The sequence below is a fragment of the Eschrichtius robustus genome, chromosome 19 (genome assembly GCF_028021215.1).
Source record: "Eschrichtius robustus isolate mEscRob2 chromosome 19, mEscRob2.pri, whole genome shotgun sequence".
Classification (NCBI taxonomy): domain Eukaryota; kingdom Metazoa; phylum Chordata; class Mammalia; order Artiodactyla; family Eschrichtiidae; genus Eschrichtius; species Eschrichtius robustus.
The window spans coordinates 11547715-11564328 of record NC_090842.1 but is presented as its reverse complement, the minus strand read 5'-3'; the positions used below and the strand labels follow the sequence as shown (position 1 = coordinate 11564328).

General features: G+C 39.6%; 1 pseudogene; it reads left to right on the top strand.

Annotated features, from left to right (window-relative positions):
- The first annotated feature begins 15845 nt into the window (after positions 1 to 15845).
- Positions 15846 to 16331, top strand: LOC137752351 (large ribosomal subunit protein eL21-like; annotated as a pseudogene).
- The last annotated feature ends 283 nt before the right edge of the window (positions 16332 to 16614 follow it).

Below are 16614 nucleotides of genomic sequence, written 5' to 3'. Positions count from 1 at the left end.
GGTGGGAGAGCCAACTTCAGCACACTGGTCCACAAGAGACCTCCCAGCTCCACGTAATATCAAACGGCGAAAATCTCACAGAGGTTTCCATCTCAACGCCAAGGCCCAGCTTCACTCAATGACCAGCAAGCTACAGTGCTGGACACCCTATGCCAAACAACTAGCAAGACAGGAACACAACCTCACCCATTAGCAGAGAGGCTGCCTAAAGTCATAATAAAGCCACAGACACCCCAAAACACACCACCAGACGTGGACCTGGTCACCAGAAAGACAAGATCCAGCCTCATCCACCAGAACACAGGCACTAGTCCCCTCCACCAGGAAGCCTACACAACGCACTGAACCAACCTTAGCCACTGGGGACAGACACCAAAAACAACGGGAACTACAAACCTGCAGCCTGCGAAAAGGAGACCCCAAACACAGTAAGTTAAGCAAAATGAGAAGACAGAGAAACACACAGCAGATGAAGGAGCAAGGTAAAAACCCACCAGAACTAACAAATGAAGAGGAAAAAGGCAGTCTACCTGAAAAAGAATTCAGAATAATGATAGTAAAGATGATCCAAAATCTTGGAAATAGAATGGAGAAAATACAAGGAACGTTTAACAAGGACCTAGAAGAACTAAAGAGCAAACAAACAGTGATGAACAACACAATAAATGAAATTAAAAATTCTCTAGAAGGGATCAAAAGCAGAACAACTGAGGCAGAAGAACAGATAAGTGAGCTGGACGATAAAATAGTGGAAAAAACTACTGCAGAGCAGAATAAAGAAAAAAGAATGAAAAGAATTGAGGACAGTCTCAGAGACCTCTGGGACAACATTAAATCCACCAACATTCGAAATATAGGGGTCCCAGAAGAAGAAGAGAAAAAGAAAGGGACTGAGAAGATATTTGAAGAGATTACAGTTGAAAACCTCCTTAATATGGGAAAGGAAATAATTAATCAAGTCAAGCAAGCACAGAGAGTCCCATACAGGATAAATCCAAGGAGAAACACGCCAAGACACATATTAATCAAACCATCAAAAATAAAATAATAAGAACAAATACTAAAAGCAGCAAGGGAAAAACAACAAATATCACACAAGGGAATCCCCAAAAGGTTAACAGCTGATCTTTCAGCAGAAACTCTGCAAGCCAGAAGGGAGTGGCAGGACATATTTAAAGTGATGAAAGGGAAAAACCTACAAGCCAGATTACTCTACCCAGCAAGGATCTCATTCAGATTTGATGGAGGAATTAAAAGCTTTACAGACAAGCAAAAGCTAAGAGAATTCAGCACCACCAAACCAGCTTTACAACAAATGCTAAAGGAACTTCTCTAGGCAGGAAACACAAGAGAAGGAAAAGACCTACAATAATAAACCCCAAACAATTAAGAAAATGGTAATAGGAACATACATATCAATAATTACCTTAAATGTAAATGGATTAAGTGCTCCAACCAAAGGACATAGACTGCCTGAATGGATACAAAAACAAGACCCGTATATCTGCTGTCTACAAGAGACCCACTTCAGACCTAGGGACACATACAGACTGAAAGTGAGGGGATGGAAAAAGATATTCCATGCAAATGGAAATCAAAAGAAAGCTGGAGAAGCAATTCTCATATCACACAAAATAGACTTTAAAACAAAGACTATTACAAGAGACAAAGAAGGACACTACATAATGATCAAGGGATCAATCCAAGAAGAAGATATAACAATTGTAAATATTTATGAACCCAACATAGGAGCACCTAAATACATAAGACAAAGACTAACAGCCATAAAAGGGGAAATCGACAGTAACACAATCATAGTAGGGGACTAGAACACCCCACTTTCACCAATGGACAGATCATCCAAAATGAAAATAAATAAGGAAACACAAGCTTTAAATGATACATTAATCAAGATGGACTCAATTGATATTTATAGCACATTCCATCCAAAAATAACAGAATACACTTTCTTCTCAAGTGCTCATGGAATATTCTCCAGGACAGATCATATCTTGGGTCACAAATCAAGCCTTGGTAAATTTAAGAAAATTGAAATCACATCAAGTATCGTTTCTGACCACAATGCTATGAGACTAGATATCAATTACAGGAAAAAATCTGTAAAAAATACAAGCACATAGGGCTTCCCTGGTGGCGCAGTGGTTGAGAGTCTGCCTGCCAATGCAGGGGACACGGGTTCGAGCCCTAGTCTGGGAAGATCCCACGTGCCGCGGAGCGACTGGGCCCGTGAGCCACAACTACTGAGCCTGCGCATCTGGAGCCTGTGCTCGGCAACAAGAGAGGCTGCGATAGTGAGAGGCCCGTGCACTGTGATGAAGAGTGGCCCCCACTTGCCACAACTAGAGAAAGCCCTCGCACAGAAACGAACACCCAACACAGCCATAAATTTAAAAAAATTTAAAAAAATTAAAAAAAATAAAAAAACAAAATACAAGCACATGGAGGCTAAGCAATACACTACTTAATAACCAAGAGATCACTGAAGAAATCAAAGAGGAAATCAAAAAATACCTACAAACAAATGACAATGAAAACACGACAACCCAAAACCTATGGGATGCAGCAAAAGCAGTTCTAAGAGGGAAGTATATAGCAATACAATCCTACCTTAAGAAACAAGAAACATCTCAAATAAACAACCTAACCTTACACCTAAAGCAATTAGAGAAAGAAGAAAAAAAACCCCAAAGTTAGCAGAAGGAAAGAAATCATAAAGATCAGATCAGAAATAAATGAAAAAGAAATGAAGGAAACGATAGCAAAGATCAATAAAACTAAAAGCTGGTTCTTTGAGAAGATAAACAAAATTGATAAATCATTAGCCAGACTCATCAAGAAAAAAAGGGAGAAGACTCAAATCAGTAGAATTAGAAATGAAAAAGGAGAAGCAATAACTGATACTGCAGAAATACAAAGGATCATGAGAGATTACCACAAACAACTCTATGCCAATAAAATGGACAACCTGGAAGAAATGGACAAATTCTTAGAAATGGACAATCTACTGAGACTGAACTGGGAAGAAATAGAAAATATGAACAGACCAATCACAAGCACTGAAATTGAAACTGTGATTAAAATTCTTCCAACAAACAAAAGCCCAGGACCAGATGGCTTCACAGGCGAATCCTATCAAACATTTAGAAAAGAGCTAACACCTATCCTTTTCAAACTCTTCCAAAATATAGCAGAGGGAGGAACACTCCCCAACTCATTCTACGAGGCCACCATCACCCTGATACCAAAACCAGACAAAGATGTCACAAAGAAAGAAAACTACAGGCCAATATCACTGATGAACATAGATGCAAAAATCCTCAACAAAATACTAGCAAACAGAATCCAAAAGCACATTAAAAGGATCATACACCATGATCAAGTGGGGTTTATCCCAGGAATGCAAGGATCCTTCGTTATAGCAAATTAATCAATGTGATACACCATATTAACAAATTGAAGGAGAAAAACCATATAATCATCTCAATAGATGCAGAGGAATCTTTCGACAAAATTGAACACCCATTTACGATAAAAACCCTCCAGAAAGTAGGCATAGAGGGAACTTACCTCGACATAATAAAGCCATATATGACAAACCCACAGCCAACATCGTCCTCAATGGTGAAAAACTGAAACCATTTCCACTAAGATCAGGAACAAGACAAGGCTGCCCACTCTCACCACTATTATTCAACATAGTTTTGGAAGTTTTAGCCACAGCAATCAGAGAAGAAAAAGAAATAAAAGGAATCCATATCAGAAAAGAAGAAGTAAAACCGTCACTGTTTGCAGATGACAAGATAATATACATAGAGAATCCTAAAGATGCTACCAGAAAACAACTAGAGCTAATCAATGAATTTGGTAAAGTAGCAGGATACAAAATTAATGCACAGAAATCTCTTGTATTCCTATACACTAATGATGAAAAATCTCAAAGTGAAATTAAGAAAACACTCCCATTTACCACTGCAACAAAAAGTATAAAATATCAAAAAAAAAAGTATAAAATATCTAGGAATAAACCTACCTAAGGAGACAAAAGACCTGTATGCAGAAAATTATAAGACACTGATGAAAGATATTAAAGAGGCTACAAACAGATGGAGAGATATACCATGTTCTTGGATTGGAAGAATCAACATTGTGAAAATGACTATACCACCCAAAGGAATCTACAGATTCAATGCAATCCCTATCAAACTACCACTGGCATTTTTCACAGAACTAGAACAAAAAATTTCACAATTTGTATGGAAACGCAAAAGACCCCAATTAGCCAAAGCAATCTTGAGAAAAACGGAGATGGAGGAATCAGGCTTCCTGACTTCAGACTATACTACAAAGCTACAGTAATCAAGACAGTATGGTACTGGCATTAAAACAGAAATATAGATCTATGGAACAGGATAGAAAGCCCAGAGATAAACCCACGCACATCTGGTCACCTTATCTTTGATAAAGGAGGCAAGACTACACAGTGGAGAAAAGACAGCCTCTTCAATTATTGGTGCTGGGAAAACTGGACAGCTACATGTAAAAGAATGAAATTAGAACACTCCCTAACACCATACACAAAAATAAACTCAAAATGGATTAAAGACCTAAATGTAAGGCCAGACACCATCAAACTCTTAGAGGAAAACATAGGAAGAACACTCTATGACATAAATCACAGGAAGATCCTTTTTGACCCACCTCCTAGAGAAATGGAAATAAAAACAAACATAAACAAATGGGACCTAATGAAACACCTTTTCACAGGAAAAGCTTTTGCACAGGAAAAGCTGTCCAAGGAAAACATAAACAAGACGAAAAGACAACCCTCAGAATGGGAGAAAATATTTGCAAATGAAGCAAATGACGAAGGATTAATCTCCAAAATTTACAAGCAGCTCATGCAGCTCAATATCAAAAAAACAACCCAATCCAAAAATGGGCAGAAGACCTAAACAGACATTTCTCCAAAGAAGATATACAGATTGCCAACAAACACATGAAGGAATGTTCAACATCATTAATCATTAGAGAAATGCAAATCAAAACTACAATGAGATATCATCTCACACCGGTCAGAATGGCCATCATCAAAAACTCTACAAACAATAAATGCTGGAGAGGGTGTGGAGAAAAGGGAACCCTCTTGCACTGTTGGTGGGAATGTAAATTGATACAGCCACTATGGAGAACAGTATGGAAGTTCCTTAAAAAACTAAAAATAGAACTACCATACGACCCAGCAATCCCACTACTGGGCATATACCCTGAGAAAACCATAATTCAAAAAGAGTCATGTACCACAATGTTCATTGCAGCTCTATTTACAATAGCCAGGACATGGAAGCAACCTAAGTGTCCTTCAACAGATGAAAGGATAAAGAAGATGTGGCACATATATACAATGGAATATTACTCAGCCATAAAAAGAAACAAAATTGAGTTATTTGTAGTGAGGTGGATGGACCTAGAGTCTGTCATACAGAGTGAAGTAAGTCAGAAAGAGAAAAACAAATACCGTATGCTAACACATATATATGGAATTTAAAAAACAAAGAAAAAAAAATGGTCATGAAGAACCTATGGGCAAGATGGGAATAAAGACTCAGCCCTACTAGAGAATGGACTTTTGGATACGGGGAGGGGGAAGGGTAAGCTGAGACAAAGTGAGAGAGTGGCATGGACATATATACACTACCAAACGTAAAATAGATAGCTAGTGGGAGGCAGCCGCATAGCACAGGGAGATCAGCTCGGTGTTTTGTGATCACCTAGAGGGGTGGGATAGGGAGGGTGGGAGGGAGGTAGACGCAAGAGGGAAGAGATATGGGGATATATGTATATGTATAACTGATTCACTTTGTTATAAAGCAGAAACTAAAACACCATTGTAAAGCAATTATACTCCAATAAAGATGTTTAAAAAAAGAGAAAGTAATATTAATCACCTTGTGCTGATTCTTAATTGTGGACTTCAAAACCAACAAGGGGTTAATTTCCAAAATATACAACCAACTTATACAGCTTAATACCAAAAGAAACCCAATCAAGAATGGGCCAAAGACCTAAATAGACATTTCTCCAAAAAAAGACATACAGATGGCCAAGAAGCACATGAAAAGATGCTCAACAGCATTAATTATTAGAGAAATGCAAATCAGAACTACAATGAGGCATCACCTGACACTGGCCATCATCAAAAAGTCTACAAATAATAAGTGCTGGAGAGGGTGTGGAGAAAAGGGAACCCTCCTACGCTGTTGGTGGGAATATAAGTTGGTGTAGTCACTATTGAAAACAGTATGAAGGTTCTTTAAAAAACTAAAAATAGAGTTACTATATGATCCAGCAATCCCACTTCTGTGCATGTATCAGGAGAAAACTCTTAATTTGAAAAGATACATGCACCCCAGTGTTCATTGCAGCAGTATTTACAATAGCCAAGACATGGAAGCAACCTAAATGTCCATCAACAGATGAATGGATAAAGAAGATGTGGTACATATACACAATGAAATACTATCCAGCCGTAAAAAAATGAAATAACGACATTTGCTGCAACATGGATGGACCTAGAGATTATCATACTAAGTGAAGTAAGTCAGAAAGAGAAAGACAAATATTATACGATACCACTTATCTGTGGAATCTAAAAAAATGATGCAAATGAACTTATTTACAAAACAGAAACAGACACAGAAACAGAGAAAACAAACTTATGGTTACCAAAGGGGAATAGGGGTGAGGGGTAAATTAGGAATTTGGTGTTAAGAGATACACACTACTATACATAAAATAGATAAACAACAAGGACCTACTGTATAGCACAGGAATTATATTCAGTATCTTTCAATAACCTATAATGGAAAAGAATCTGAAAAAGAATATATATATGTACATGTAAAACTGAATCAGTTTGCTGTACACCTGAAACACTGTAAATCAACTATACTTCAATTTTTAAAAATTGTGGACTGCAAAAATAACTTATTTCATGATATTACCAAATTTAGTCTCATTAAACAAGATAAAGCAGTCCAGTCAGTAGGAAATGGATCCCTGTTTCTAGTGACCCATTTAGAAATAAACAAGTGCACAAATCTTGGTTTCCAGTACAGCAAGCTTGGGAGACAGAAACAGAAGAAGCAGGCCCTGCTTCTGATAACAGGAAGAGAATGACACTGTAAAATGTCAGAGGCCAGGTCATACAGCAGGTCTGCCATGAATCACATTCTGTTTGTGGATAAGATACCTTGAATTTTATTCAACTCTACCATGTTCTCCCCCTCAACCAAACAATCTAATCAGGTTGGACACCAAGAAGCAGCCAAATATAATCCAAGAAGAATCACCCTCAGAGCCTTGGGTACCCTATGTTAGGATAAACGGACCATGAGGGCCCACCACCCTAAGAAGACCAGGAGACTGGGGAGTTCGTGCCACTAGTTTGTGTTAAAGAAAGAAAAATTAAAGCAATGAAAGAGGCTCTCACACCAGACTTACTGAATCAGAATCTGTCTTTTAACAAGATCCCAGGTGATTTATCTGCAAATTAAATTTCGAGAAGCATGGATCTATGATTCATTGGCAATTACCAGCTGTACTCTCAGAAGAACAAAGTAAAGAGAATAATACTCTTGGCTTTGTAACAGAGAAATGTATTCCTAGTCGCAGGAGAGAATGCTCTGAAAAATAAATACAAATATATGCCAAGGGTGTGGGAAACCAACCAACACATTCTGAATAAAATCAATGCTGGGCTGAGGATCCTGTTCTACGGACGAGTCACGTCAGGATTATCAGTCCCACATCTTATAGTTTAATAGCCTTGAAATGTGTCCTGTGAGGGAGGAACGGCATTATTATGCTATGAGCCAATTCAGATACAGTTTAATTAAGTAATATGCAAGGTCATGGAGCACAACTGGCAGAGTGATTTAGAACAGAATTAACTACTCCTTTCATTGTGGCCATTTCTGGTTGTCATCGAACACTGCAGAACATAAACTCTAAGAAAGGTTCTGGCATTGCAGATGTATCCCTGCAGTCAGGGGAACTGAATTCTCTCTCTCTCTCTCTCTCTCTCTCGGAAGCCATAGAAACCCATCCCATCTTTCTGTTTTTAGTCCTTTGCTGATTCTAGGGGCTTTCTATCAAATAATTTGTTGTCAAACAGTTGTTCCCCTTGCAGCTGACAAGCAGACCAGCATTTGCAGCCTCGGGTTGTGTCCTGTGTTGGCTCTCTCCCAAATGTCATTCCCTACCAGGCTTTCTTTCAACTGATGCATTAGGGTCTTGAATGGCTACATGAAATTAACTGGAAACTGACATGCATGAGAAAAGATGTTCCTTTCCAGTACTGACTCTCCACCCATCTGTCATTTCTTCCTTCTCTGTCAGCTTCACAGTTTCCCACAAATCCCAAGCAGCTTGATACAAGTATGATCATCAGAGGGGTTTTGTACATTAATGCAAAGTATGCCCTGGCAACACTTAGGATATTCTGCCCAGACTAGACTAACTGATGCCCTCCCGTAGAAGAGTGTGTGTCAAGAGAGTGCAGAGCCAAGCCACGTTCCTTTGAATTAGCTCTCCACTAAAATTATTATAAAACATTTCCAATAAAATTATCCAAAAAAACCAAGGTCCTTTAATTAACTTTGATGACTTTTGTCAATTATAAAATTAAATCAAAACTTTCTTACCTACAGCAAAAATGTATCACCTGATAATATGAGAAAGAAAAGAGAGAGACAAGGATAAATGATTGACAGATAGATAGATAGGTAGATAGATAGATAGATAGATAGATAGATAGATAGATAGATAGATGATGGATGGATGGATAGATAGATAACGTATAAACAGATGCAACAAATTCTGAGACTCTAAAAGAGGGCCAAGAGATGTTAACAGTGCTAGTTACAATAGAAGATCCAGAAAAATGAGAAATCCTATTTTCAAGGAAAATTAAGTTAATTAAAATTTGTTCCAAGAGTAAGTATTTGAGCTCCATAAAAGATAAGTTTATATACAATAGAATATATGTGGCAGGAATTGGAGATAAGGACTTGCATAGGTATGAGTTGATAAGACGTAGTTAAAGATTAAGGAAGAATATTTGCTTTGCAGTGAGGAGAAGACAGCTGAATATTTAAAGCAAGCCACACAAAAGAAACCAAGGTGGTGAAGCAGAAAATAAAACCAGTATTTTTAGTCATTTATTAATTCAGTCAGTAAACAATCATTAATCCCCTTCTCCTGGAAGAAAGACCAAGACAGATCCAGGTCACTCCATCCCTATTCTGTAACCACTTATGTTATTGCTGCTGGGAGAAATAAACTCATGAACTGATGAATGAAAGGAACACGCAATTCCACTGACTACCCTTTCAGGCTATTTTAAGTAGGAGGCCATAGATAAGATGCTGGCAAGTTGGTTTAAAGTTGGATCCAAAAAACTCTTTAAAAGTTAGGACGGCTATTCATTTTGTCACTGAATTTTTCCTTTTACCAAATTATGTACCTTAAATTTACATTAAATTTCTAGTTTCAGCAGTGGACTCAAAATACATGATTAAAAATATGGTCTGTGCACCTAAATATTTTCAAAATTATTTTAATTCATTTAAATGGCAAAGGCAAACATTATTTATAAAAGAGGTTATCAAAATAGGCCAAAAGTAATGTGGTAGGCTGAATACTGCACCCCCCTACTCCCCCCTCCCCCGCCATAAAGATGTTTATGCCCTGTTCCCAGAAACTGTGAATATATTACTTTATGTGATAAAGGGACTTTGCAAATATAAGTTACCGCTCTTAAAGCAGGGAGATTATCCTGGATTATCTGTTCAGGCCACGTGTAATCACAAGGTCCTTAAAAGATGGAAGAGGGAGAGTCAGAATCAGAGAAGGTGATGTGATGTTAGAAGCAGAGATCGGAAACAGAAAGAGAGAGAGACTGAAAGATATTATGTCATTGTCTTTGAAGATGGGAGACAGGACTAGGAGCCATGAAACACAGGCAGCCTCTAGAAGTTGGAAAAGGTAGGGAAATACATTCTTCCCTAGAGCCTCCAGAAGGAATTCAGTCCTGCTGGCACCTTAATTTTAGGACTTCTGACCTCCAGAACTGTAAGATAATAAATCTGTGTTGTTTGAAGACATTAAATTTCTGGTAATTTGTTACAACAGCAACAGCAAACAAATGCAAGTATACAAAACGTTGTTTAACATCATTCATTGACATTAAAATAAAAATTAAGTCACAATGAGAAAACAGTTTATACAAACCAGACTCACTAAAAATGGTGTAACCACTAAAAATGGAAACTATTGCGTATTGGGGAGGCTGTGGCGTTACAGAAGCACTCATACTGGTGGTGGGAATGTAAGTTGGTGCAATCACTGTGGCAGACTGTTACCCTACTGGCTCCCATTTACTCTCCCATTTGTGTCGGGCATGGTCACGTGACTTGCTTGGCCAGTGAAACGTCAGCTAATGGAAAGTAAACAGAGGCTTGCTAAGTGCCAGGACGTTGGAGCCCTCTTGGGACAAGGTTGTCACCATATGAGGAAGAACAGTGTAGTACCTCGGGGTATGGGAGATGACCTGTAGACAGAGGGACACAGTCAGTTATTCTAGCTAAGCCCCTCCCTAGTCAACCTTCTGGGTGTGTATGCAAAACTAGCAGAAGAACACAGCCTGCCCAGAGAACTGTGAGAAACAATACCTTGTTGTTATTTTAAGCCACTGAGCATAGAAGACTAGTTTGTGCTTCAGATCCCATAAAGTTAGGGCAAGGGAAGCACCAGGAACTTCTAGAAGCTAAAGTGTACAAGCATTAGAAACAGAAGGATCAGTTAGAGGCCCCAGGTTTCCTCCATAACACGCCCTGCATCTGGCTGCCTCCTTGACTCCCCTGCTCTCTGGACAGGCACTAGGACTCCAGGGCACAAGTCTCGTGCTGAAAACAAAGGGAACAGGTGAAAGTATCCACTGAAAAGCAAGACTCCGATGCATCAACCAAATTCACGTAATCAGTCTTAGAACTTCCAGCCACACTGGGAGGGACACCAAGCCAATTTGCAGACAGCTAGAGGTCCCTTGTGAGATAGCTCTGTTGGGTCACCACACAAGGAGGACCACTGGAGGACAATGCCCAAGCTACCCTCACTCCTGAGCTTCCAAAAAAGTTTTATGTAACTTTCTCAAAAACATGAGTAGACAGGCAAGTCCAACTGGCATTGAGGTAAAGCTCCTACCATAACAGACACAAAACCAAAAAAGAGACAACAAAAGGAAATTGGTGTTTGGAGCAGATTTTTTTTTAATGCTATAATTGATATCCTCAAAGAGATTTGAGAAGGTATTTTATTGGAGAAACAAGAACAGGAGAATATAAGAAAAGAACACCTGGAGGACACTAAAGAGCCCTTGGAAACTGCAATACAATAACCGAAATGAAATTTTTTTCTTTCAAAAAAAAGTCTGAAAGATAAACTTAAGGGACTCTCCAAGAAGATAAGAAGACAACAGCAAAAAGCAAACAAACACACAACAACAACAAAACAGCAAAAAAAGGGAAACAGTAGAGGAAAGATAGGAAAAGTAAAGTATCTATCCAGGAGGGCCAAATCCAACAATAGGATTTCTGGAAAGATAAAATGGAAAAATTAAGGGGAAGAAATTGTCCCCAAAAAATCAGCCAACAAATTTCCCCAGAACTGAAAGTTCAGATTGAGATGGCTCCCCAAACCCAGCATGACGTAAAAAAACCACGTCAAACAGGTTTTCAGAATTTTTCAAAAAATAAAAATTTGAAAGTCTCCAGAGGGCCAGGCATTCAATCTTCAATTAGATGGAAAATCAACATGGCATCAGACTTCTCAGAAGAAACACCAGAAAGATGCTAGAAAAATCGCCTGAGAGTTCTGAGGGAAGATTATTTTCAGTGGAATGGGATCCTGTTTTTAATATATGCAAGTGAAAGTTCTGACTTTAGTTTTTGCTCAACTAGCACTTGGGAGTATCAGAGACAACTGTCTACTTTGTGCTGTCAGTGAACAGGACATCGAAAACCTGCACCACGTCTGAGAGAAAAATAAAAGGAATGTTCGTGTATGTCCCGCAAGATGTGTATCAATTTCCTAATTAACATATTTGATTTGTATCTCATGCTTCCTAAATAACGGTAATAGCAATAATAATAATAAAGTTTTGCATCAAAAGGAGCAATGCTCTGCAACGAGAGTCTGTATTCTATATTCTAGAATACAATTCTTATTCTACATTCTAAAATAAAATATTCATTGAGGCTTCTAAATGGGTCTGAACTCATACCAATCAGAAGAAATGTTCAAATGAATCTCTTTCCTTTACACAGGAGAAATGGCATAAATTTATTGAACAGTATTTAGCAATTTACACACACCAACTCTTAAAGCTCAGCACATCTCTCCTCAGTAAGAAATTACAAAAGGGGTGGTAGATTTTTATCATTTAATATGACATCATAGTTTTTCCTTTATCAAATTAAGTGGATTAAAAGTATATATTATCTTTCAGTTTTTTAGTGGAAGACATATGTGAGATGTATAGTTTGGACATTCTGGAGGCAACACTCTCACTTTATTTTTCCCTATATGACTTAGGGAAATAGACTTCTCTATTGTAGTTCAGTATGAGGAGAAAGTTTTCAATAAATACATAATAAGTAAGAGAATAAAATTTTAAAAAATATTTTTCAATATAAGATATTTGTAAAGTCTGATAATAGATACTAGACAAGAAGTTTAAAGAGGATGAATTTTATTTAACTTTCTACTTAGTAAACTTAGTTTTAGAAATATTTCTACTCTGGTAGAATTCTATACAATCAAGTTCTTGGTATTACAGAAATATCTGCATGATGCTTGTAATTCATAAGGTCCTGCAAGATATGGAGAAAAGCCTGGCCAGAAACAAAATTCACCCATCTACCAAAATTTGCCAATTCTACCATGAACTAAATGACAACATATACAACAACCTCTCTCTCTCTATCTCAGCATCTAGAAATGTTATCTCAAAAAAAAAAAAAAAAGAATTACACTGTTTCACTATAGTCCGTTATAATTTGACATAAAAATTTTATGTTCTCATACATTCTGTACCAAGTTTCAATGTAACTGTTAGCAAGGGACCATAACCCCATGTCTGTCTGCGTGAAAAACTGGCCATGTGTCCTTTATAATGCATTCCAGAGCTCCCCCATCTATGCGTTATTTCTTTATTATTAATTCTGAGTCTCCAGTTGCCAGTGAGGCAGTGAGAATGGGAGATAATAAGCCAGTGTGTCCTCTTGCCCCGAATGTCTTCTTGTATGCGTCACTCTTCTTGCACTCTTCTCCATCCCATCCCATTCTGGAGGATGCCACGTCGAAACAGAAAATATGTATTGCTTGTATTACACCTCCTCGAGTTTCCAGGCTCCTCTCCTAAGCTCCCGAAAGTTTTTGAGGCAGCTCAGAAACCATGAAAAGAAGTGAGAGGAAAAGATACACTATGAGCCAGGTCCTATCGTAATGCAGGTGCTAATAAGCATGTTTACTTTGGCTCATACTCTCTAATATTAAGAGGATTATTATTTTATTGCAATTTTATAGATGAGTCGATTGTGACTCCGAATTTAAATAATTTCTGCAGTTCACGGAGCTAGCAAATGGCAAAGCCAGGATTCACAGCCCAGACCACTGGCCCCCGAGTGTTAGCCTTGCCAAGCTGCCCAGGTGCGTCTCATTCTCTGCTCTCTGCTTCCTCCTTGCTGTCCCCCAGTTAAATCAGTTAAGGGCTCCACTGCCCTTGTACAGTTTGCCATTTAGAATTACTGTTACTGAAGATGAATTGAAGTCCATTTGACGCAGCGGGTTTTGAACAATGACCTCCAAGCTCTGTGTCTCAGAACCTCAATATATCTAACCAGGACCAAAAAGAAAACTTTATAAATACCATAGGAAAAAATCAAAACACAATTATTTTTAATTTGCTGATTTCATCTCCCGAGAGTGCTTTTAGAAAAATAATGAGATAAATAATTACAAAGTCATAACTAGATGGTACTTAACATTTTACAAATGCAGTACACTCAGAACCATGTGAAATAATGATGGTATTCATTCCTATTCATCTTCTCTTACTTTCACGCAAGAATAAAAATGGAATGTTCTGGTTACATTTCATTTTTCCTCTTCTTCCATTCTGCTCTGCTCTATGCCCTGCGAGGCTGAAATCTACAGACTACGATTTCCAGGCTTCCCCACCTTCGGCTCCCCATTAGATTCAGCCAGTGAGAGACACAGGAACATGAACTGTAGGAGAAGGAGAGAGTCAAGATCTTTTTATTCCTGTCCCCTCCCCGCCAGATTATGGCGTTGGCAGTGGCTGTGTTCTTTTCTCTGCAGCCACAGCTCCTGTCGCGTGGCTGTTCTCCCTCTGCTACAGCTTCCATCACATCCCAAGAATAGCTTCCTCTCCACAGCCCTGCAGACCGGATGGAGGTGACAGCTTTGAGAAGTTATCAGTTCCTTGGTGATTCAACAGCACATCAATTAAACTCTCCTCAGCTGACTCTCTGGTTGTGACAACTGTCTCCTGACTGTGAGAGTAATGACTACCAGAGTTACCCCCAAAGCGTACCCTCAAAATAGGATAATGGGATAGGATTGCTCCCGTATTTCATCAAGGCAGAAAACGCCTCCCTGATGGGGAAAATGGACCTTACAGCTCTGCGGCCTGCAGTGGCATTACTGTTACTCACACCAACACTCCTGGTGGCGTGGGACAAAGGTCGGGGGCAGGGTAAGGTTGGCACTTAGTTACCAAAGCAACAATACTATTTATCAAGATGTGAGGTGGGATAGCTATTCCTGACTGCTCTGGGGAGTGTAACCAAGGGAACAGATACATTTAAAGTGTTGACTTAATTCCAAGTACCGCGGATTGCAACGCTGCAAGCCTTACAGGGTGATGTTCAACCCTGCCTGCCCTACAGAGTTAAACATGCAACTTGCAGGTCTCCCAGGCTAAGGTAAAGCCTTGGTTGAAAAGAAGTGGGATTCTGCATGGCAGTGGCTGAAGCATACTTGAGGTTGAAAAATCAGAATCTCCAAATCTCTCTGTTACCATCAGAAGTATACAATTGAAGAAAAAAATATTAAATTTGGGCTAAATTTATTTATATGCGCCCATATATTCTGGGATTATATGGGTGCATGTAATCCCAAACTTGGGATTTAATAAATTGATTTAAGCACCCGGGAATGGTATTAGCATTCTGCATGATGGATCAATTCTTTCATCAATAGGCATTTATAGTAAAAAAAAAAAAAGAGAAAGGTTCAAATGAGAACTCCTCAAGGTAAATCATGAATGAATGGGGCCAATGACTTAGAAAATGGACCTAATCTATGCAAACTGCTCAGCTACCCCTAAACCTACCCCAGGAAGGGACAGGATATGACTTTCACAAAACATTAAATATTTTGTTGTGAGGCTGGCACCACTGTGAAGAGTTTTTCTCAGGATGCCCTCAATGGTCAGCTGCCCAGATGACCCACCCCTGTGGATACCCCCTTTTTCCGGTTACCCTGGGGCTTGTTCAATGGTCCCACATACAAAGCGGCCAAGGTAGCAAGAACCGAGGCTCCGTGTGAGCGCAATAGCAGGAACCCCCACATCTGACCTGGCTGCTGCTAGCGCTGTGTCCACTCTACCAGCAGCAGAAGCCAGCGCCAAAGCCTGGTATGGCCTCGTTCCCCTGATGGCCAGAACCACCATCACCCAGTAATTCACCAAAACGACCAACACAAAGGGACAGAGGAGAGGCCCCGCTCTCCGCTCTCCAGGCCTTTTAGAAAGCATGGTGCTGTTCCTCTGGCCACGTATGTGCAAATCCTCCAGGAGAGCAATGTGGCAGACATCAAGGGAACGGCACCGTTCACAAAGGAGCCCCGAGTCAATGTTCCTAGGGCGAAACCGGAAGCGTCCACAGTGTCAGGCAGCAAACTGTTGGCATTGCTGCAGCAATGAAACAAAGGTTCTTGCCAAGAGAATTAATTTACGAACTGAGCACATACACTCCGAGAGCAGAGACTGCTCCCTGAAGCATGTGAAGGGAATGATCAGAGAGAGAAAGAAGGAAGCTGAACAGAAAGTCACGTGGGCTGGGCTGAAGCGCCAGCCTGCTCTGCCCAGAAAAGCGCGCTTTGTGAGAACCACCGAGAAAGGGGCTGAGCTGCTGGAACCCACTCCCTACCAACTCATGGCGCAATAGGCATTAAAAAAAAAAAAAAGAAAAAAGACTGTGAAAAACACAAACAAAACAACAAACCAGTAAGTAGCACTCTTGCCACTGCTAAAGCTCTGACCAATTTCCGGACCAGGTTCTTGCCCCTCGGGCCTCGGCAAAGGGACCACTGTCCGCGGTGACCAGACCCTGGTGACCTCCTGATGCCCCTGCCTGCTCTTCACTTACGCCTCCACCTGGCTCTTCGTTACACTATCTTAGCTCACTCAGAGGGTGCCATCCGCTGCCTGCCAGGGCCCGACTCATCCAC